Source organism: Mustelus asterias, unplaced genomic scaffold, assembly GCF_964213995.1.
Source record: "Mustelus asterias unplaced genomic scaffold, sMusAst1.hap1.1 HAP1_SCAFFOLD_47, whole genome shotgun sequence".
In the NCBI taxonomy this organism is placed as follows: domain Eukaryota; kingdom Metazoa; phylum Chordata; class Chondrichthyes; order Carcharhiniformes; family Triakidae; genus Mustelus; species Mustelus asterias.
The window spans coordinates 1,339,734-1,363,986 of NW_027590122.1; the positions used below are offsets into that span (position 1 = coordinate 1,339,734).

The 24,253-nt window shown below is 48.0% G+C and overlaps 1 protein-coding gene across 1 annotated transcript in view; it reads right to left on the reverse strand.

The window, feature by feature from the left end:
- The window catches only part of LOC144483173 (uncharacterized), a 950,558-nt gene that overhangs the window by 457,872 nt on the left and 468,433 nt on the right, over window positions 1-24,253 (reverse strand).

The following is a 24,253-nucleotide window of genomic DNA, read 5'->3' on the forward strand; positions in this document are numbered from 1 at the left end:
AAATTCTCCCTCAGTGTACCCGAACAGACGCCGGAGTGTGGCAACTGGGGGATTTTCACAGTAACTTCATTGCAGTGTTAATGTAAGCTTCCATGTGACACTAATAAATAAACTTTATACTTATTCACTGGCGCTTGAGTGTTCAACATCCAGATACAATCAGCACTTGTTCACATCCCAAAACAGTCACATTCCAAGAGACACATGGGAGAGTGTACATTGGAGGGCCGAAGGGCCTGTTCCTGAGTAGCAATTTTCTTTGTTCTTAAGGCATCAATATGTTGATTTTGAAATAATTTTATCCCAGATTTAACATAAATCTGTCTTCTTTATATCAGTTTATGGATCTGACTCTTCTGGTAAGAAAAACATCCTTCAGTTCAGTTCCTGTTGTTCAACTCCTCCAATACAGTCACGGGGGGATGCAGTATTCACTCGAACATTTCTGTACGATGCTTTTAGGATGATAAGCTTTGGAAATTTAAGCAGGTCGTGAAAAATTTCATGAAAGTTCAATTAATCCGAACACATTGCAGAATACCAAGACTAATATAACCTGCTGGCTGGTTGATTGGGTTAGCACTGTTGCCTAACAGCGCCATGAACCAGGGTTCAATTCCCGGATTGGGTCACTGTGTCGAGTCTGCACGTTCTCCCCGTGTCCGCGTGAATTTCCTTCGAGTGCTCAGGTTTCCCCCACAGTCTGAAAGAAGTGCTGGTTAGTTGGATTGGCCATGCTAAATTGCTCCTTATGGTCCAAAGATGAACAGATTTGGGGGATTTGCCATGCTAACTTGCCCCTTAGGGTCAAAAGATGTGTTGGTTAGGTGGAATGGCCATGCTAAATGCTCCTTCAGTGTCCTTGAATATGCGCCAGAGTGTGGCGACTAGGGGATTCTCACAGTGACTTCATTGCAGTGTTAATGTAAGCTTACTAATAAATAAACTCCCGTTTTCGGAAAGCTAATCTTATTTTGACGGTTCATATGAAGATTTAAAACACAAGTGATTACTGCCGTCTTTTTAACAACAGCACACAGAATTTATTCTTGAAGAAAAGCAAATTACTGCAGATACTGGAATCTGAAACAACTCTAACGAAGGGTCATCCAGACTCGAAACATTGGCTCTATTCGCTTTCCACTGAGGCTGCCAGACCTGCTGAGATTCTCCAGCATTTTCTGTTTTTGTTTCTTCTGGTGTACTTTTCCCTACATCCCGATTCCTATTAGGTTTTCCAAAGACCACTCTCACTGGTGGATTCTTTCCCCAAAAACTCCTCATCTTTAGAAAAACAAATTCCACTTTCCAGCATTCTGAGCCCATGGAATCTCCAACATGACACGGTGGCACACTGGCTACCACTGCTGCCTCACAGCAGCACGGTGGCGCAGTGGATAGCACTGCTGCCTCACAGCGGTATGTGGCACAGTGGTGAGCACTGCTGCCTCACAGTGACACGATGGCACAGTGGTTAACACTGCTGCCTCAAAGTGACACGGTGGCACAGTGGGTAACACTACTGCCTCACAGCGAAACGGTGGCACAGTGGTAAGCACTGCTGCCTCACAGCGACACGGTGGCACAGTGGTTGCTGATGCTGCCTCAGAGCGACACTGTGGCACAGTGGGTTAGCACTGCTGCTTCCCAGTGACACGTTGGCACAGTGGTTAACAGCACTGCCTTACAGCAGCACGGTGGCACAGTGGTTAGTACTGCTGCCTTACAACGACATGGTGGCACAGTGGTTAACACTGCTGCCTCACAGCAGCATGGTGGCACAGTGGTTAGCACTGCTGCCTCACAGTGACACGGTGACACAGTTGTTACCACTGCTGCCTCATAGCAGCGCGTTGGCACAGTGGTTAGCACTGCTGCCTCACAGCGACACGGTGGCACAGTGGGTAACACTACTGCCTCATAGCGACACGGTGGCACAGTGGTTAGCACTGCTACCGCACAGCGACACGGGGGCACAGTGGTTAGCGCTGCTGCCTCACAGCGACATGGTGGCACAGTGGTTAGCACTGCTGCCTCACAGCAGCACGGTGACGCACTGGTTTGCATTGCTGCCTCACAGCGACACGGTGGCACAGTGGTTAGCACTGCTGTCTCACAGCGACACGGTGGCACAGTGGTTAGCACTGCTGCCTCATAGGAGCACGGTGGCACAGTGGTTACCACTGCTGTCTCACAGAGACACGGTGGCACAGTGGGTTAACACTTCTGTCTCACAGCGACATGTTGGCACAGCGGCTAGCAGGCTGTCTCACAGAGACACGGCGGCACAGTAGTTAGCACTGCTGTCTCACAGCGACACAGTGGCACTGCGGTTAACACTGATGCCTCACAGCGACACAGCGGAACAGTGGTTAACACTGCTGCCTCAAAGCGAGACGGTGGCACAGTGGTTGGCACTGCTGCCTCACAGTGACACGGTGGCACAGTGGTTAACGCTGCTGCCTCAAAGCGAGACGGTGGCACAGTGGTTGGCACTGCTGCCTCACAGTGACACGGTGGCACAGTGGTTAGCACTGCTGCCTCACAGCAGCACGGTGGCACAGTGGTGCGCAGTGCTGCCTCACAGCAGCACGGTGGCACAGTGGTTAGCACTGCTGCCTCACAACGCCAGGGACCCGGGTTCGATTCCCGATTTCGGTCACTGTCTGTCGAATCTGCATGTTCTTCCTGTGTCAGCGTGGGTTTTCCGCGGGTGCTCTGGTTTCCTCCCACAGTACAAAAGACGTGCCAGTTAGGGTGCTAAATTCTCCATCAGTGTTACCCAGACAGACTCTGGAGTGTGGCGATGAGGGGATTTTCACAGTAGATTCATCGATGTTTACAGCATGGAAACAGGCCCTTTGGCCAACTTGTCCACACCTCCCAGTTTTTACCAAGAAGCTAGTCCCAATTGCCCGCATTTAATGAATGTCCCTCTATCCCAGAGGAAACCCACACAGACACGGTGAGAACGTGCAAACGGCACACAGTCACCCGAGGCCTGAATTGAACCCGAAACCCTGGCGCTGTGAGGCAGCAGTGCCAATGACTGTGCCACCGTGTTGCCCATCTCACCCATGCAACTCTGTAAATGCTTTTTAAAAGACAAGATTGTACCCACCACTACTATTGCCTCTGATAATTACAAAATATATAACAAACCAATCAGCTTCATGCTCAGAATCTTCAGTATTCATGGGTGAATGGTTTTACTATTTGAGGGAAGCTACAAAATAACTGTTGTTATACTTGTTCCTTTCCAGTATTTTCTGTGTCGGATTTCTTCTTCTGCAACAGGTACACGGTTCGTGTCAGGATGAGTGTGAAGAAATGGGGTTTTGACCCCAAGCTGACAGAGTAAAATGATGAGAAGTGAAGTATCAATGGCAAGTGGATCAATTATAAGAGCGATCGAATCCCAACTCAAAACCAATCATTGCCTGTAGAAAGCTGAGGAGGAATGGAGGACAATTGAATTTCTCCTCACGTCATCACCCTCTGTGTCCCAGTCTTTTTCTCAGTGTCAGGTCTACATCTTTTAATTTATTTTTAATTGACGGTCAGCAGTGACCTTCCCACAGACCTCTGTCTAAACGCTGTGTTACTGGTAATGGTTGAGGGATGAGAACATTGCAACTTTTACAGGAAAGTTAGATAAATATCTGAAGTAGTAGAATTTGTGAGTCAAACTGAAAGGGGTGAAAATAGAGAATTGTGAGAGTGAGAAATGCATTGAGTGGAGTGAAAACAAAGTCAGGATTAGTGCAGGGTGAGAGTGAGACATGGCTGTGATGGCACAATGATGTGGCTGAGTGAGCACTTTGGCTTTTCAGATGAGGATGTGAGGAAGTGTCTGGAGAGACAGGAATGAATGGAGATGTAAGGGGTGTTGTTTTGTGGAGTTATGCTGGAAATGCTGGGAAAGTAAGAGTGTGAGTCTTGGCTCCTGAACAACTTATGTCACGCACTTTCCGACCTCCTGCGGTCCTCGAACTTGTTGAACCAATTTTGCATGTTTCAGAGACCACAATGATCCAGCTCACTTTCTCGGCCACTTCCATTCATGCCTGCTAGTTTTATGATGCTGGCGTTTTCCTTCCGTCCTTGGCAAATATGACTTCATTTGAATCACCAGATCCGACAGCAAGATCTCCATCTGAGGGCTCCATTTTACCAAAGCGTCCAAAACTTGGTAAAATCAGACAAAAGGCCATTAGTGAGATCCACGCCTTCATCCGTGCAGATGCCCACTTTACCAAGGTCCGAAAATGGCCACGATCCGAACCATGCCCGAATTGGGTGCAATGGCGATTTAGATGAATTTGCATGCATTTAAAATCGATTAATTGGCGGCCCGCCCAACTTTACCAGCATTTCCCCCTTTACCATCGCTTTCGCCCGTCCAGATTCGGGCGCGAAACAGACTGCTTGGCAAAGGTCTGTTTCAGGCGCTACAGCTTCTGAAGAGGTACGTTCAGCGCTTCCATCGGCTCTCTGACTCAGATCGCTGGTGGGGGATGGGGGGGGGGAGGCGGGCCAGGTCATTCTCTGGTGGTGGGGTGCAGGGGAGGGTGGCCCGTTCAATCTCTGGTGGAAGGGGGAGGAAACTATATGGATCTGTGATGGGGGTGGGGGGCAGGGACGGGGGGGGGGAGCATTACCACTCTGCGGGCAAGTGGTGGGGGGGGGGAGGATGGAAGGCACTGCTGCCACTCTGTGGACTTTCGGTGGGGGGGAAAGGGGGCAAAGAGTCACGATCTTTCTGGGCAGCGGGGGAGGGGCGTGTAGGTGGATAAGGGGAACAGTAATGTTGTGGGGGTGGGGCGATATCTGTGAGGGCGATCGCTCTAGCTTTTTGCTCCCGGGCCGCTTTATCCACTTTTTGCGGCCCGGGAGCGAGGTGACGTGTGCGCGTTCTTCAAATTTTGTTACTGCGACATGCAGTCGAAGACTCCGATTGGAGCTGCAGCGTTGCAGGCGCGATAGGTCCCGCCCACAACGCGATTCAGACTCGCATTTTTTGTTTCAGGCTGAGTACGTATGGGGACGCCTGAGAGCAGATTTCCAAGTCAGATCTGAATTGCACCCAGATTCAGCAATTTGAATCAAAATGGTAAAATCGGTCCCATTAATTCAAACGAAAGAACTGTAAGGGCGGCACGGTGGCACAGTGGTTAGCACTGCTGCCTCACAGCGCCAGGGACGAGGTTCAATTCCAGATTTGGGTCACTGTCTGTGTGGAGTTTGCATCTTCTCCCCGTGTCTGCATGGGTTTCCTCCGCGTGCACCGGTGTCCTCCCACAGTCCAAAGATGTGTGGGCTAGGTGGATTCGCCATGCTAAATTGCCCCTTAGTGCTAGGGGGATTGGCTAGGCTAAATGCATGGGCTTATGCCTGCGTGGTATTGTGGTCAGTGCAGAATCGATGGGCCGAATGGCCTCCTTCTGCATTGTAAGAATTCTATGACTCGATAAGAAGATAGTCACAATACAACAATTGATTTTCAAACTACCAACAATGGCGAAATATGATTGAAGCGTAAAAACCACTTAAGGTTAATAGACAGAGGCAAGGAATCCCATTGTTGTCCATTGTCCGCACTCCCTGTTCTCTGAGATGTGACCAGATGGACACCGGTCCTTGCATTGCAGCACGGGTAATCATTGTCATTTAAATGCAGTCCAAGGATTTGCCAAACTAAATGTCATCACCCACTTCATTAGTCCCCATCTGGAGCTTAGAGTTCAAGCCTGAACATCACAAGTCAGGATCTATTGGCCCTGGAGGTGGGTGTAGGAGCGTATCAGCAACTAACAGGTCAAATTATCACAACATGTGTTGCATAGATGATCAGTCTGTGTTGAAAATGTGTTTTTAAGATGAGAGAATAGATAGGAAGAATTTCTTTCCGATGTTGAAGGAATCCAGTAACTGGGCTTTTTAAAACAAATAGTGGGACATTGATCAAAGTGTGTTTTTTGATCTATTTCATTGGATGTGGGTGTCAATGGCAAGCCCAGCAATTGTTGCCCACCCCTCATTTCCCTTGAACTCAGTATCTTGCCCATACCAGTTGACACAGCAATTGAGAGTCAACCCAATTGCTGTGGGAATGGACTCACATAGGCCAGATAAAGATAAGACCAGGTTGACGGCAAATCTCTTTCACGAAAGGGAATTAGTCAACCCAATGGGTTGTAGCAGCCTGCGACTGCTCGAGTGAAGTAGAATCATTGGAAGGGAACCCACTGCAGACAACCACGAGGCCAGAAACACAAGCACAGTGAATTGACATAAAAACTGACATAAGGGGACAGAAATTGGCCTAAATGCAAGGTATGCTGCGATTAAGTCAGTGCAAATGCACAGGGACAATTCTGCCAGGAGACTGGGTTTTTGCAAAATTCAAGATCAGACAATTAGAAACCAGAGATGCATCAGGACACATTAGCAAGGGTAAAAGAGCGTTTATAAATTTTCTGATAAACAAATCACCGCTACGTACATGGGGCAGACGTGTATCAGTAAAACAAAGACTCGTTGCTTATTAGAAGCTGAAACTAGACATTTAGGTACGCAGCACACAACCACAAAGGGTCCACCATTGAAACTCACGAACACCCATTGAAACCCATCAGAAATGATGTGAAACAAATCACAGCAAAGCACATGATAGAGCTAATCTTCCGATGATTGTAGAGGGTAGCCAGAAATGTATAAGAAGCCTATGCTAGCAGGGTTCGGCCTGACCCCCTCTCCAGCCCACCCAGTGGCATATCCGGACATGGCATTAACTAGAGACTACAACTACATGGCATCAACAACAGACTCTGACAGTCACACACAGAGACACTGACAGCCACACACATAGATACTGACGGAAGCACACACAGACACTGACAGAAACACACACATAGATACTGACAGACACACACACAGACTCTGACAGACACGCACACACACCCATACACTGACATACACAGACACACAGACTCTGACAGACACGCACACACTGACTCTGACAGACATGCATACATAGACACAGACAGACACACACACAGACTCTGACAGACACAGACACATAGTCACTGACAGACACACACAGACTCTGAAACACGCACACAGACACAGACAGACACACACATTTAGACACTGACAGCCACACACACAGCACGGACAGACACACACACAGACTCTGACAGACAAACACACACACACACAGTCTGACAGACACACACACACCCAGTCTCTGCCAGACACACACACACAGACACTGACAGACACACATACATTGACACGGCAGACACACACACAGACTCTGACAGACACACGCACACAGACTCTGCCAGACACACACACAAACAGACACTGACAGAGACACACACAGACTCTGACGGAAACACACACAGACACTGACAGACACACACACACAGACACTGACAGACACACACACACACAGACTCTGACAGACACACACACACAGACACTGACAGGCACACACACACACATAGAAACTGACAGACACACATGGGCTCTGACAGATACGCACACATAGACACTGACAGACACACACACACATACACTGACAGACACACACACATACAGACACTGACAGACTGACATACATAGACTCGGCAGACACACAAACAGACTCTGAAACACACACACAGACACAGACACACACACACAATTAGACACTGACAGGCACGGACAGACACACACACACACAGTCTGACAGACACACACACACACATAGACACTGACAGACACACATGGACTCTGACAGATACGCACACATAGACACTGACAGACACACATACATAGACACGGCAGACACACACACAGACTCTGATAGACACGCACTCATAGACACTGACATACACACACACAAACTCCGACAGACACATACACACACGGACACTGACAGATACACATACATAGACACTGTCGGTCACACACAAAGACTCTGTCAGACACACGGACATAGACGCTGACAGGCACACATACACAGCCTCTGACAGACACACACACATAGACACTGACAGACACACACATAGGCACTGTCGGTCACACACAAAGACTCTGTCAGACACACACACACAGACACTGACAGACACACACACACACAGACTCTGACAGACACACACACAATCTCTGACAGACACACACACACAGACACTGACAGACACACACACACACATAGAAACTGACAGACACATATGGACTCTGACAGATACGCACACGTAGACACTGACAGACACACACACACATACACTGACAGACACACACACACACACACGCACAGACACTGACAGATACACACACAGACTGTGACAGACACACACACACAGACACTGACAGACTGACATACATAGACTCGGCAGACACACAAACAGACTCTGAAACACACACACAGACACAGACACACACACACAATTAGACACTGACAGGCACGGACAGACACACGCACACACAGTCTGACAGACATACACACACACATAGACACTGACAGACACACATGGACTCTGACAGATACGCACACAAAGACACTGACAGACACACATACATAGACACGGCAGACACACACACAGACTCTGATAGACACGCACTCATAGACACTGACATACACACACACAAACTCTGACAGACACACACACACACGGACACTGACAGATACACATACATAGACACTGTCGGTCACACACACAGACTCTGTCAGACAGACGGACATAGACGCTGACAGGCACACATACACAGCCTCTGACAGACACACACACATAGACACTGACAGACACACACATAGGCACTGTCGGTCACACACAAAGACTCTGTCAGACACACACACATAGACACTGGCAGACACCCACACACAGACACTGACAGACACACATACACAGGCTCTGACACATACACACACATTGAAACTGTCGGTCACACACACAGACTCTGTCAGACACACACACATAGACACTGACAGCCAGACACACGCAGACTCCGACAGCGACACACACACAGACACTGACAGACACACATACACAGGCTCTGACAGACACACACACATAGACACTGATAGACACACACATACTCAGGCTCTGACAGACACACACACACACACAGTCTGACAGACACACACGCACCCAGTCTCTGCCAGACACACACACACAGACACTGACAGACACACATACATTGACACGGCAGACACACACACAGACTCTGACAGACACACGCACACAGACTCTGCCAGACACACACACAAACAGACACTGACAGAGACACACACAGACTCTGACGGAAACACACACAGACACTGACAGACACACACACACAGACACTGACAGACACACACACACACAGACTCTGACAGACACACACACACAGACACTGACAGGCACACACACACACATAGAAACTGACAGACACACATGGGCTCTGACAGATACGCACACATAGACACTGACAGACACACACACACATACACTGACAGACACACACACATACAGACACTGACAGACTGACATACATAGACTCGGCAGACACACAAACAGACTCTGAAACACACACACAGACACAGACACACACACACAATTAGACACTGACAGGCACGGACAGACACACACACACACAGTCTGACAGACACACACACACACATAGACACTGACAGACACACATGGACTCTGACAGATACGCACACATAGACACTGACAGACACACATACATAGACACGGCAGACACACACACAGACTCTGATAGACACGCACTCATAGACACTGACATACACACACACAAACTCCGACAGACACATACACACACGGACACTGACAGATACACATACATAGACACTGTCGGTCACACACAAAGACTCTGTCAGACACACGGACATAGACGCTGACAGGCACACATACACAGCCTCTGACAGACACACACACATAGACACTGACAGACACACACATAGGCACTGTCGGTCACACACAAAGACTCTGTCAGACACACACACACAGACACTGACAGACACACACACACACAGACTCTGACAGACACACACACAATCTCTGACAGACACACACACACAGACACTGACAGACACACACACACACATAGAAACTGACAGACACATATGGACTCTGACAGATACGCACACGTAGACACTGACAGACACACACACACATACACTGACAGACACACACACACACACACGCACAGACACTGACAGATACACACACAGACTGTGACAGACACACACACACAGACACTGACAGACTGACATACATAGACTCGGCAGACACACAAACAGACTCTGAAACACACACACAGACACAGACACACACACACAATTAGACACTGACAGGCACGGACAGACACACGCACACACAGTCTGACAGACATACACACACACATAGACACTGACAGACACACATGGACTCTGACAGATACGCACACAAAGACACTGACAGACACACATACATAGACACGGCAGACACACACACAGACTCTGATAGACACGCACTCATAGACACTGACATACACACACACAAACTCTGACAGACACACACACACACGGACACTGACAGATACACATACATAGACACTGTCGGTCACACACACAGACTCTGTCAGACAGACGGACATAGACGCTGACAGGCACACATACACAGCCTCTGACAGACACACACACATAGACACTGACAGACACACACATAGGCACTGTCGGTCACACACAAAGACTCTGTCAGACACACACACATAGACACTGGCAGACACCCACACACAGACACTGACAGACACACATACACAGGCTCTGACACATACACACACATTGAAACTGTCGGTCACACACACAGACTCTGTCAGACACACACACATAGACACTGACAGCCAGACACACGCAGACTCCGACAGCGACACACACACAGACACTGACAGACACACATACACAGGCTCTGACAGACACACACACATAGACACTGATAGACACACACATACTCAGGCTCTGACAGACACACACACAGAGTCTGAAAAACACACACACATAGACACTGACGTACACACACACGCAGACTCTGACACATACATAGACATAGACACTGTCGGTCACAAACACAGACTCTGTCAGAAACACACACATACTCTGACAGAGGCACACACACAAACACTGACAGACACACATACACAGGCTCTGAAAGACACACACACACACCCATAGACACTGACAGACACACACACGCTCCGACAGACACACCCACACAGACACTGACAGACACACACACACAGACTCGGACAGACACACACACACACACTGACAGACACACACACACAGACTCGGACAGACACACACACACACAAACATTGACAGAAAGACACACATAGACACTGACAGACACACACACACAGAATCTGACAGACACACATACAAATATTCACTGACATACACAGACACACAGAATCTGACAGGCACGCACACACACAGACACTGACAAATACACACACATAGACACTGATAGACACACACACCGACTCTGACAGACACACACACACACAGACGCTGATGGACACACACATACTCTGACAGACACCCACACGGATAGACACCGACAGACACAAACACATCGACTCTGACAGACACACACAGACACTGACAGAAAGACATACAGAAACTGACAGACACACACAGAGACACTGACAGACACACACAGGCTCCGCCAGACGCACACACATAGACACTGACAGAGACACACATAGACACTGATAGAAACACACATCGACACTGGCAGACACACACGCAGAGACTGACAGACACACACAGAGTCACAGAAAGACACACACACAGAAAGTGACAGCCACACAAACACAGACTCTGACAGACACACACACAGATTTTGACACACACCCACACACAGACATTGACAGACACACACATACACACTGACAGAAACACACATATAGACACTGACAGGCACACAAACAGACTCTGACACACACACACATACACACACACATATACACTGACATACAGAGACACACAGAATGTGACAGACACGCACACACAAAGACACTGACAGATACACACACATGGACAATGACAGACACACACACAGTCCCTGACAGACACACACACACACATAAACACTGACAGACACACACACACAGACTCTGACAGACACACACACACACACACAGACACTGACAGACAAACATACACTGACTCTCACACACACACACGCATAAACACTGACAGACACACACACACAGACTCTGACAGAGACACACACACACAGACACTGACAGACAAACATACACTGACTCTGACACACACACACACACATAGACACTGACAGACACACACACAGACTCTGACAGACACACACACATAGTCAGTGAGAGACACACACACACACAGACTCTGAAACACACACACAGACACTGACAGACACACACAAATAGACACTTACAGACACAGACACGCAGACTCTCTCTCTCTCACACACACACACACACACACTGACAGAAACACACACATACACTGACAGCCGCACACACAGTCACTGACATACACATAGACTCTGACAGACACACACACATAGACTCTGACAGACACATACGACAGACAGTGACACGCACACACACACACAGTCTCTGCCAGACACACACAGACAGACACTGACAGACACACATACACAGACTCTGACAGAACTACACACATAAACACTGACAGACACACACAAATAGACAGTGACAAACACACACACACAGACTCTGACACAAACACACACAGACACTGACAGACACACACACAGACGCTGAGAGACACACACACAGACTCTGACAGACACACACACCTTGACACTGACAGTGACGCACATAGACACTGACAGAAACACACACAAACACTTAGAGAGACACACACACAGATTCTGACAGACACACACACACATAGACACTGACAGACACACACGGACTCTGACAGACACACACACGGACACTGACAGAGACATATACATAGGCTCTGACAGGCACACACACACACACATAGACACTGACAGACAGACACAAACTCTGACTGACACGCACACACACACACAGACACTGACAGACACACACAGACACTGACAGAAACACACACAGACACTGACAGACACACACACCCAGACACTGACGGACACACACACAGACTCTGACAGACACACACATACAGACACTGGCAGAGACACATACACAGACTCTGACAGACGCACACACACACATAGACACTGACAGACACAGACACATATTCTGACAGACACTCACACACAGAGAATGACAGACAAACACACATAGACACTGACAAAGACAGACACAGACTCTGACAGACACACACACATAGACACTGACATACACACAGACACAGACTCTGACAGACACACTCACATAGACACTGACAGACACACGTACACTGACTCTGACAGACACACACACATATACACTGACAGACACACACACACAGAGATTCTGACAGACACTCACACAAATAGACACTGACAGACACACACACACCGAGACTCTGACAGACACTCACAGCCATAGACACTGACAGACACACACAGACTCTGACAGACACACACACACAGGCACTGAAAGACACACACGCACAGACTCTGACAGACAGACACACACACACAGGCACTGACAGACAAACACACATAGACGCTGATACATACACACAGACACTGACAGACATACACAAATAGACACTGACAGACACACACAAATACAGACTCTGACAGACACACACACACACAGACTCTGACAGACACACGCATGGACACTGACAGACACACACATAGACACTGACAGAAACACACACAAGCACTTACAGACACACACGCAAACTCTAGCAGACGCACACACAGACTCTGACAGACACACACACAGACACTGACAGACGCACACACAGACTCTGACAGACACTCACACACAGACATAGACAGACACGCACACACACACACAGATTCTGAAAGACACTCACACACATAGACACTGACAGACACACACAGACTCTGACAGACACACACACATCGACCTGACAGACACACACACACAGACTCTGGCAGACACACACACACAGACGCTAATACACACACACAGACACTGACAGACATACACAAATAGACACTGACAGACACACACACATACAGACTCTGACAGACACACGCACGGACACTGACAGATACACACATAGACACTGACAGAAACACACACAAACACTTACAGACACACACACAAACTCTAGCAGACGCACACACAGACACTGACAGATGCACACACAGACTCTGACAGACAGTCACACACAGACACAGACAGGCACACATACACAGACTCTGACAGACAGACACACACACATAGACACTGACAGACAGACACAGACTCTGTCAGATATTGTTCATCCATAGCCAGGCAAAGAAGAGTGATTTGTTGCAGGAGTCTGGGGTAAGAGATCGACTTTTAACTTTAATTTTTTTTGCGGGCTTTATTTTTTAAAACAACTTTACACTACAAACGGGAAGTAGCCGTGGGTATTGTGGGAAGGGTGTAGGCTTTTTTTTAAGTGCGCGGGAGGTTTAAAAAGCAGGCCGCACCATCTAGTGGGCAGCGGAGTGAGCAGGTAGCAGAGTGAGGGCTGAAGGGCTTTGGCTCAATGAGTTTAGTCGGATACGGGCGACGCATGTTAGGTTCATCTCGTAGTATTACGAGTGTACATGAAGAAAGGGGAATTATGAGTGAAAGTTCAGTTTGTTGTTCTCGGTGTCGGATGTGGGAGGTCCTGGAGTCAGCTGGCCTCCCAGACGTCCATATCTGCGCCGGTTGCATCGAACTGAATCTCCTGAGGTATCGCATTACGGTACTGGAGCTGCGGCTCGATGACCTTCGTCTGGTCAGGGAAAATGAGGAGCTGATAGATAGGAGTTACAGGCAGGTGGTCACACCGGGGCCACGGGAGGAAGACACGTGGGTCACAGTTAGGAAGTAGAAAGGTCAGGTACTAGAGAGTACCGCGGTGACTGTGCCTCTTAAAAATAAGTACTCCTGTTTCAGTGCTGTTGGGGGGAGCAGCCTACCGAGGGGAAATAACAGTGGCTGTGCCTCCGGCGCAGAGTCCGGCCCGGCAGCTCAGGAGGGTAGGGAAAGGGAGGATGAGCAAACTGACTTCAGCACCAGGGTACAGGGAGCCGTTCAAGTGGGTGGAGAAAAAAGAAATGTAATAGAAATTGGGGATAGTACACTTTTGGATGCTGCTGGGAGGAGCAGCCTACCTGGGGTAAGCCGTGACGTACATGTCACTGGTTCAGAGTCTGTCCTTGTTGCTCAGAAGGGAAGAGGGGAGAGGAGCAGAGGATTAGTCATTGGGGACTCCATAGTTAAAGGGACGGACAGGAGATTCTGCGGGAAATAGAGAGACTCGCGGTTGGTGTGTTGCCTCCCAGGAGCCAGAGTCCATGATGTCTCGGATCGTGTTTTCGAAATCTTTAAGGGGGAGGGGGACCAGCCCCAAGTTGTGGTTCACATAGGCACACAAGACATGGGTAGGAAATAGGATGGGGATGTAAGACAGAAATTCAGGGAGATAGGGTGGAAGCTGAGGGCTAGAACACACAAAGCTGTTATATCTGGTTTGTTACCCGAGCCACGTGATAGTGAGGAGAGGAATAGGGAGAGAGAGAAGATGTCCACGTGGTTACAGGGATGGTGCAGGAGGGAGGGTTTCAGATACCTGGACAATTGGGGCACTTTCTGGGGTACGTGGGAACTCTACAAACAGGATGATCTGCACCTGAAGCAGAGGGGTACCAATATCTTGGCGGGGGAGGGGGGGGGATTTGCTAATGCTCTTCGGGAGGGTTTAAACTAATTCAGCAGCGGGGTGGGTAGCTGAATTGTAGCTCCTGTGTACTGGAGGTTGAGAGTAGTTAGGTCATGGATGAGGTTTCAGGTTCGCAGAAGTGTACTGGCAGGCAGGAAGGTGGTTTGAAGTGTGTATACGTCAACGCCAGGAGCATCCGGACTAAAGTGGGTGAGCTTGCAGCATGGGTTGGTACCTGGGTATCGATGTTGTGGCCATCTCGGAGACATGGATAGAACAGGGACAGGAATAGCTGTTGCAAGTTCCAGGGTTTAGATGTTTCAGTAAGTGCAGGGAAGGTGGTAAAAGACGGAGAGCTGTGGCATTGTTAGTCAAGGACAGCATTACGGTGGCAGAAAGGACATCTGATGAGGACTCGTCTACTGAGGTAGTTTAGGCTGAGGTTAGAAACAGGAAAGGAGCAGTCACCCTGTTGGGAGTTTTTTATAGACCTCCGAAAAGTTCCAGAGATATAGAGGAAAGGATTGCAATGATGATTCTGGATAGGAGCGAATGTAACAGGGTAGTTGTTATGGGGGACTTTAATTTTACAAATATTGACTGCAAAAGCTATAGTTCGAGAACTTTAGAGGGGTCAGTTTTTGTTCAATGTGTGCAGGAAGGCTTCCTGACACAGTCTGTAGATAGACCAACAAGGGGCGAGGCCACATTTGGATTTGGTACTGGGTAATGAACCAGGCCAGGTGTTAGATTTGGAGGTAGGTGAGCACTTTGGTGACAGTGACCACAATTCGATTACATTTACCTTAGCAATGGAAAATGATAGGTATATACAGAAGGACAAGAGTTATAGCTGGGGTAATGATGCGATGAGGGGAGATTTAGGTGGCATAGGTTGGGGAAGGAAACTGCAGGGGATGGGCACAATTATAATGTGGAGCTTCTTCAAGGAACGGCTACTACGCATCCTCCATAAATGTGTACCTGTCAGACAGGGAGGAAACAGTCGTGTGAGGGAACAGTGGTTTCCTAAAGAGGTTGAATCTCTTGTGAAGAGGATGAAGGAGACTTATGTTAAAATGAGACGGGAAGGCTCAATAGGGCGCTTCAGCGTTACAAGTTAGACAGGAAGGACCTAAAGACAGAGTTAAGAAGAGCCACGCTGGCACATGAGAAGTCTTTGGCAGTTAGGATCAAGGAAAACCCTAAACCTTTCTATGGGTATGACAGGAGTAAAAGAATGACTCGGGTAAGATTAGGGCCAGTCAAGGACAGTAGTGGGAAGTTGTGCGCGGAGTCTGAAGAGATAGGAGAGGCACCAAATGAATATTTTCCGTTGGTATTCACACATGAGAGGGACAGTGTTGTCGAGGGGGGTACTGAGATGCAGCCTGTTGGACTGGATGGCATTGAGGTTTATAAGGAGGAGTTGTTAGCAATTCTGGAAAGTGTAAAAATAGATAAGAATAGATGGGATTTATCCTAGGATTCTCTGGTAGGCTAGAGAGGAGATTGCAGAGCCTTTGGCTTTGATCTTTGTGTCCTCATTGTCTCCAGGAACAGTGCCAGAAGACTGGAGCATTGCAAAAGTTGTCACCTTGTTCAAGAAGGGGAGGAGGGACAACCCTGGTAATTATAGACTGGTGAGCCTTACTTCTGTAGTGGGCAAAGTTTTGGAAAGTATTATAAGAGATAGGATATATAATCACCTAGAAAGGAATAATTTGATTAGGAATAGTCAGCACGGTTTTGTGAAAGGTAGGTCGTGCCTCACAAACGTTATTGAGTTCTTTGAGAAGGTGACCAAAGAGGTGAATGAGGGTAAAGCGGTTGATGTGGTGTATCTGGATTTCAGTAAAGTGTTTGATAAGGTTCCCCATGGTAAGCTATTGCAGAAAATACGGACACATGGGATTGTGGGTGATTTAGTGGTTTGGATCAGGAATTGGCTAGCTGTAAGAAAACAGAGGGTGGTGGTTGATGGGAAATGTTCATCCAGGAGTTCAGTTCCTCGTGGTGTACCGCAAGGATCTGTTTTGAGGCCACTGCTGTTTGTCATTTCTATAAATGACCTGGATGAGGGCGTAGAAGGATGGATTAGTAAATTGCGGATGACGCTTACGTCGGTGGAGTTGTAGACAGTGCGGAGGGAAGTGGCAGGTTACAGAGGGATGTAGATAAGCTGCAGAGCTGGGCTGAGAGGTGACAAATGGAGTTTAATGCGGAAGAGTGTGAGGTGATTCACTTTGGAAGGAGTAACAGGAATACAGAGTACTTGGCTAATGGTATGATATTTGTAGTGTGGATAAACAGAGGGATCTGGGTTTCCATGTGCATAGATCCCTAAAAGTTGGCACCCAGCTTGATAGGTTTCTTAAGAAGTCATACGGTGTGTTAGATTTTATTGGTATAGGGATTGAGTTTCGGAGACATGAGGCCATGCTGCAACTGTGCAAAACTCTGGTATGGCCGCACTTGGAGTATTGAGTACAGTTCTGGTCGCCAAATTATAGGAAAGATGTGGAAGCATTGGAAAGGGTGCAGAGGAGATTTTCCAGGATGTTGCCTGGTATGGTGGGAAGATCGTACGAGGAAAGGCTCAGGGAGTTGAGGTTGTTTTCATTAGAGAGAAAAAGGTTAAGAGGTGACTTAATAGAGGCATACAAGATGATCAGAGGATTAGGTAGGGTGGATAATGAGAGCCGTTTTCCTCGGATGATGATGGCTAAGACGAGGGGCTTTAAATTGAGGGGTGATAGATATAGGACAGATGTCAGAGGTAGGCTCTTTCCTCAGAGAGTAGTAAGGGCGTGGAATGCCCTGCCTGCAGCAGTAGTGGACTCGTCAACATTAAGAGCATTCAAATGGTTATTGGATAAACCATGGATGGTTTTGGAACAGTGTAGATTAGAGGGGTTTTAGATTGGTTTCACTGGTCAGCGCAACATCGAGGGCCGAAGGGCCTGTACTGCGCTGTAATGTTCTATGTTCTACATTGACACTCACAGACACACACACACAGACTCTGACAGACAAACTCACATATAGACACTGACAGACACACACACAGACTCTGACAGGCACACATACATAGACACAGGCATACACACACGCACAGACTCTGACAGACACACACACCGACACTGACAGACACGCAAACATAGACACTGACAGACACACAAACATAGACACTGACAGGTACACACACACAGACTCTGACAGACAGACACACACAGATCTGACAGACACACATACACAGACACTGACAGAAACTCATACACAGACTCTGACAGACACGCACACATAGATACTGACAGACACACACATAAAAACTCTGACAGACACACACACATATAAACACTGACAGTCACACACACAGGCTCTGACAGACACACACACAGACACTGACAGAAACACACTCATTCACTTACAGACACACACACATAGACACTGACAGACACACACAGACTCTGACCGACACACACACATAGACACTGACAGATACACACACACAGACTCTGACAGACACACACACACAGATCTGACAGACACACATACACAGACACTGACAGAAACTCATACACAGACTCTGACAGCCACGCACACATAGACACTGCCAGACACACACAACACATAGACTCTGACAGGCACACATACAAATAGACACTGACAAACACACACACAGAGACAGTGACAGAAACTAATGAACAGACTCTGACAGACACGCACACATAGACACTGCCAGACACACACACACAGAGACTCTGACAGATACACACACACAGACAGTGACAGAAACTAATAAACAGACTCTGACAGACACACACACTCAGACACTGACAGACACACACACACATAGGCACTTGCAGACACACACACACATACTCAGAAACACACACACACATAATCTGAAAGACACACACACATACTCTGACACACACACACACATAATCTGAAAGACACACACATAGACACTGACAGAAACACACACAGACTCTGACCGACACATAAACATAGACACTGACTGACACACACAAACAGACTCTGACAGACACGCACACACATAGAAACTGACAGACACACACATAGACTCTGACAGACACACACACACATAGAAACTGACAGACACACACACAGACTCTGACAGACACACACACAGACACAGACACTGGATGACACACAACCACATAGACACTGACAGACACACAAACACACACACAGATTCTGACAGAACCACACACACAGACTCTGACAGACACACACCGACACTGACAGACACACACACACACAGAATCTGACAGACACACAAACAGACTCTGACAGACACACACACACAGACTCTGGCAGACACATACACATAGACACTGTCAGACATACACACAGACACTGACCGAATCACACACACACAGACGCTGTCAGATACACACACACACAGACGCTGACAGACACACACACACAGATACTGACAGACACACACACATATTCTGACACACACACATGGACACTGGCAGACACACACGCTTACTCTGACGGACACGCACACAGACTCTGACAGAAACGCACCCAGACTCTGACAGAAACGCACACAGACTCTGACAGAACACACACAGACTCTGACAGACACGCAAACACAGACACAGACACACACACACAGACACTGAAAGGCACACACACAGACACTGGCAGACACACATTGACACTGACAGACATACGTACAGACTCTGACAGACACACAGACAGGCTCTGACAGACACGCACACAGAAACTGACAAGACACACAAACTCTGACAGACATACGCACAGATTCTGTCAGACACGCACACAGAATCTGACAGACACACGCACAGACACTGACAGACACACATATGGACACTGACAGACACACACACACAGGCTCTGACAGACACACACACAGACTCTGACAGACACACACACAGACACTGACAGACACATACACAGACTCTGCCAGACACACACGGCGACTCTAACAGACACACACACAGACACACACATAGACTCTGACACACACACACACGCACACACACACACACCCACACCCACCCACACACACACACACACACACGCACACACACACACACAGACTTTGACAGACACACACATAGAAACTGACACACACACAGACTCTGACAGACAGACACGGAGACCCTGACAGATATGCACACAGACTCTGACAGACACACACACAGACTCTGACACACACACACACACACACACACACACACAGACTTTGACAGACATAGAACATAGAACATTACAGCACAGTACAGGCCCTTTGGCCCTCGATGTTGCGCCGACCAGTGGTACCAATCTAAAGCCCTTCTAATCTACACTATTCCAATATCATCCATATGTTTATCCAATAACCACTTGAACGCTCTCAACGTTGACGAGTCCACCACTGCTGCAGGCAGGGCATTCCACGCCCTTACTACTCTCTGAGTAAAGAACCTACCTCTAACATCTGTCCAATATCTCTCACCCCTCAATTTAAAGCTATGTCCCCTCGTGCTAGCCAACACCATCCGAGGAAAAATGCTCTCACTATCCACCCTATCTCATCCTCTGATCATCTTGCATGCCTTTATTAAGTCACCTCTTAACCTTCTTCTCGTTAACGAAAACAGCCTCAAGCCCCTAAGCCTTTCCTCATACGATTTTCCCACCATACCAGGCAACATCCGGGTAAATCTCCTCTGCACCCTTTCCAACACTTCCACATCTTTCCTATAATACGGAACTGTACGCAATACTCCAAATGCGGCCGCACCAGAGTTTTGTACAGTTGCAGCATGACCTCCTGGCTCCGAAACTCAATCCCTCTACCAATAAAAGCTAACACACCGTACGCCTTCTTAACAACCCTATCAACCTCGGTGCCAACTTTCAGGGATCTATGCACATGGACACCCAGATCCCTCTGTTCATCCACACTACCAAATATCTTACCATTAGCCCGGTACTCTGTATTCCTGTTACTCCTTCCAAAGTGAATCACCTCACACTTTTACGCATTAAACTCCATTTGCCACCTCTCAGCCCAGCTCTGCAGCTTATCTATAGAATAGAATCATAGAAACTCTACAGTGCAGAAAGAGGCCATTTGGCCCATCGAGCCTGCACTGACCACAATCCCACCCAGGAATAGATCATATGTCCCTCTGTAACCTGCCACTTCCCTCCGCACTGTCTACAACTCCACCGACTTTAGTGTCATCCGTAAATTTACTAATCCATCCTTCCACGCCCTCATGGACACTGCCAGACACACACACAGAAACTGACAGACACACAGACTTTGACAGACACAGACATAGAATCTGACAGACACACACAGACACTGACAGACACACACACAGACACTGGCATGCACACACACAGACACTGAAAGGCACACACACACAGACACTGGCAGACACACATTGACACTGACAGACATACGTGCAGACTCTGACAGGCACACACACAGGATCTTACAGACACACACACAGACTCTGACAGAACACACACAGACTCTGACAGACACACATTAACACTGACAGATATACGTACAGACTCTGACAGACACACACACAGGATCTTACAGACACACACACAGACCCTGACAGACACACATTAACACTGACAGATATACGTACAGACTCTCACAGACACACACACAGGATCTTACAGACACACACACAGACCCTGACAGACACACATTAACACTGACAGATATACGTACAGACTCTGACAGACACAAACTCAGACTCTGACAGACACACACACAGACTCTGACAGACATGCACACACGCAGACTCTGACAGACACACACAGACAATGACAGACACACACACAGAAACTGACAGGCACACAAACTTTGACAGACACACGCACAGACCCTGTCAGACACACACATGGACACTGCCAGACACACACGGAGAATCTGACAGACATGCACATAGACTTTCAACGACACACACACAGACACTGACAGACACACACACAGACTCTGACACACACACACACACACAGAATGACAGACACACACACAGAAACTGACAGACAGACACACAGACTCTGACAGACACAGACACAGATTCTGACAGACACACACACATAGACACTGACAGACGCACACACAAATTCTGACAGACACACACACCGACACTGACAGACACACACACAGACTCTGACATACACACACACACAGACTCTGACAGACGGACATACAGACACTGACAGACACACACACACAGACTCTGACAGAAGCACACGCATCGACACTGACCGACACACACACACACACACAGATTCTAACAGACACACACACACAGAATCTGACAGACACACACATTGACACTGACACACACACACACACACAGATTCTGACAGAAACACACACATAGACACTGAAAGACACGAACACACAGTCTCTGACAGACACACACACAGACACACACACACACAAACTCTGACAGACACACGCACACAGACTCTGGCAGACACATACACATAGACACTGTCACACACACAGACACTGACTGAATCACACACACACAGACTTTGTCGGATACACACACACACAGACGCTGACAGACACACATAGACACTGGCAGACACACACACTGACTCTGACAGATACACACACAGACTGACAGACACACAAACACAGACACTGACACACACACACAGACACGGAAAGGCACACACACACAGACACCATGGCAGACACACATTGACACTGACAGACACACGCACAGACACTGACAGACACGCACATGGACACTGACAGACACATAGACATACTCTGACAGACGCACCCACAGACTCTGACAGGCATACATACATCGACACTGGCAGACACACACACACACAGACACTGAGAGACACACACATACAGACTCTGACAGACACACACACACAGACTCTGACAGGCACACACATTGACACTGACACACACACACAGATTCTGACATAAACACACACATAGACACTGACAGACACAAACACACAGACACTGACAGACACACACACACCGACTCTGACAGACACACACACAAAGACTCTGACAGATACACACACACAGACACTGACAGACACACACATACAAACACTGACAGACACACATATGCACAGAGGTTCTGAACGACACACACACACAGAATCTGACAGACACACACACACATACTCTGACAGACACACACACACAGACTCTGACAGACACATACACACAGACCCTGAGACACACTCTGACAGACACACACACAGACTCTGACACACTGACATTGACAGTGACAGACACACACAGACTATGACACAAACACACAGATTCTGACAGACATACACACAGACACTGACAGACACACACACACTCTGACAGACACACACACAGACTCTGACACACTCACATTGACATTGACA